The sequence below is a fragment of the Halyomorpha halys genome, unplaced genomic scaffold, assembly GCF_000696795.3.
Source record: "Halyomorpha halys isolate HHAL.00 unplaced genomic scaffold, Hhal_1.1 Scaffold1207.1, whole genome shotgun sequence".
NCBI lineage: Eukaryota > Metazoa > Arthropoda > Insecta > Hemiptera > Pentatomidae > Halyomorpha > Halyomorpha halys.
Genome location: NW_027105149.1, coordinates 200,399 through 203,110, shown reverse-complemented (window position 1 = coordinate 203,110; position 2,712 = coordinate 200,399). Strand labels below are relative to the sequence as shown.

Sequence of the window (2,712 nt, the reverse complement as noted above, 5' to 3'; positions counted from 1 at the left end):
ATATGTATATGGTATGTACACTTTATTTTTGAAAAATGTATATTTCAAATTATATCATCAGGTATTAAATGAACTCACAGATATAAACTAGCTTGGTATTGTATCTTTATTTAGACAAATATATTCACTATTCGCTGGATACATAGAAAAATAAAAATTCAAAATATTTCTTATTATTCAACAAAATATTTCGTTAGAACTCGTGTTAAGCTCACTCTCTAGATATTCGGTAAGGTTGGCAAACTCAAAAATATCAGCAAGAGGTAACAAATTATACTTTACCGCAACAGAAGCGACATATTCCAAAATATTGTAGAGACCATTTTGAGATTGGAACCGTATCTTACGTGTGCCCGAAGGAGAGGTGACAAAAGTGGTTCCTTCGCAGTTAGCTCGGTCACGTTGGACGACGTAAACTCTGGCAGTTGACGAAGCGTCCTCCAGAGTGAAGGTGACAGCCGTGTTGATCTTATGGCCAAAGAAGTCGATGACCAGGTTCCGGATAGCGTAGTCGATCTTGCCGAGGGACAGATCTGCCGAACCTTGCGTCTTAAATGTCATTTGCTCCATTTTAGCGTCACCTTCCCTTTTCAGCATGCTAGGTCCGGAAACCAGGATGTCCCCTAGTTGGAAGGATACTCCTAGGAAGTTGAATTTACGGTCAGGGACTTTTCTGTTAGAGGGTTGGCGGTTGAAGGACTTCTCCAGGAGGGAGTCGAAGAATCGGTTGGATGCTGGAGTGGTGACATCGTAACCAAGTACCGATGTAGCGAAAAGGAGAATGAGTAGAATTGGTGCCATTCTGAGTGCGACTGGCACCTGCCTCCTCTCGAGTGCCTTATCGTCAATATCAATCATTGGCAAGTAATCGAAATCAGATTACAAACAGCGCTCGACCAACAAGCGTTATCTGGCGAATGATAACAGTCAAAAATACGTAGACGGATTCCAATGAAATTATTCATTTTAGTAATTTGAATCATAACCAATACGTAACTAGTAACTGTGATGAAGAAACTTTAGTGTTTAGTGTCAGTTGAGATGAATAGAAACGTCATGCTAAAATCTACAACTAGTTTTCGTATTTATGTGGATTCAACAAATTTTTATTTATCAATTATTAATACTTCATTATGTTAATGTATTAATTATTGTTCTGTTTTATTTTTGCTACTTTATTTTTATAATTTTTTTTTTTTATGGAGATTTATAAAGAATTGTTGGAGATAATCTCAATATGAACAGAGTAGAAAATTATGTTGAATACATTTTATTTTGGATTTGTTTTGTAGTAATAAAAATGTTTATGACGTCACAAAAAAATATTGATTCTATATTATTTACTATGAAAATTATATTTAAGAAGGGTATGATAATAAACTCAGATCTAAAATAAACAACAAATTCTAACAATCTCAATGCATCCCAACCTTGATATAGACTACACTCGAACAACCACACGTGCAAAAAGCCGAGGGAATCACCTTAGCGAATTTTCTTGAAAAAAACAAAAACGAAACAATAGCATTAAATTAAAATTACAAATCAGCTAAATTACCCCATTTAATGTTATTTTAAAACAATAAAAAGCTTTTGTGAAATAATTTACATAAATAGAAAAAGTTTATCTCATATAAATTGTAGCTCAGTCATTTGGTTACGTTCATCACGACCACTTTAGGTAAGCCATTGATAATATTTTTACAAAAATTATAAAATAAAAAATCATGAGGAAAAATTGGTAAAAGTCTTCTGTATTGATTTATTATGTGTCGTAAAAGCTAAAGTATCTTAAAAATAGGAGTTGAACTCGAAAATTACTACCGATAAAGTTTAATAGGGAAAAAAAAAATCTTTTTAAAACATTCTTTTTTTTAAATCGTTTCTATGTGCATGTGTACAATAGAGATCATATTTATTACCTTGGGCCAACAAAAAAGAAAAAAAATTATCAGAAAACATTTGTTTTTCAACACAAAGGTGTCTGCTCTTGGAAATCCAATACGCCTGACATTAGAAGCTCCGACTCCTTCAATTGTAAAACAGAATTGAGTAGTGTGTTTGAAAAATAATTTTTCTTTACTGCGTTAGATAATTTTTCATAACAAAAAATTGTATATTCATTCAAAACCAGTTGTTGTTTTTTGTATTGTAACCTATTCTAAGCAATATATTAGACTAGTACCTCAAACGTTTGCTAAAAATCGATAGATATGCCAAAGAGATAATATCGTATCGTTGTAGTATAGATTAGGTTGGACCAAGGTACAATTAAACCATCAATCACCGCGTCCTCTGTAAGAAAAGCATCTTCCCTTGTTTCTTTTTCACGATTGGAGATATTTTAATTGTTTATGAATGAATATAAATATAGAGTGCATTAATTCACAATATCTCGGAAACAAAATTCCTAATGATGAGGGGCTGGATTCTGAGAAAATCCAATACATAGGGAAAGCAAAAAATGTATAACAGATTGTAAAATAATAATCGGCAAAAGAGAGGTGGATTTGAATTCAAAGATGATGGTTTATGAACAGGTCTTTATACCTGCACTGAACTATTCAACTGAATATTGGCCTAATATCGAAAGTCGTTTACAAGACACAGAAATTAAATTTTTGAGGAAAACTAGGTCCCACCGAAAGAGAAATTAGAAAAGAAACATTTTTTTTTTTTAAGACTCCATTCCTGGTCATTTCTGACATACAG

The 2,712-nt window shown here is 32.7% G+C and overlaps 1 protein-coding gene across 1 annotated transcript in view; it reads left to right on the top strand.

The window, feature by feature from the left end:
* Window positions 1-1,618: 1,618 nt before the first annotated feature.
* The window catches only part of LOC106688797 (uncharacterized), a 21,100-nt gene continuing 20,006 nt past the window's right edge, over window positions 1,619-2,712 (top strand). The window contains exon 1 of the mRNA XM_014433437.2: window positions 1,619-1,681. The gene's annotated coding sequence lies outside the window, so the exon portion shown is untranslated. The remainder of the gene's footprint in view (window positions 1,682-2,712) is intronic.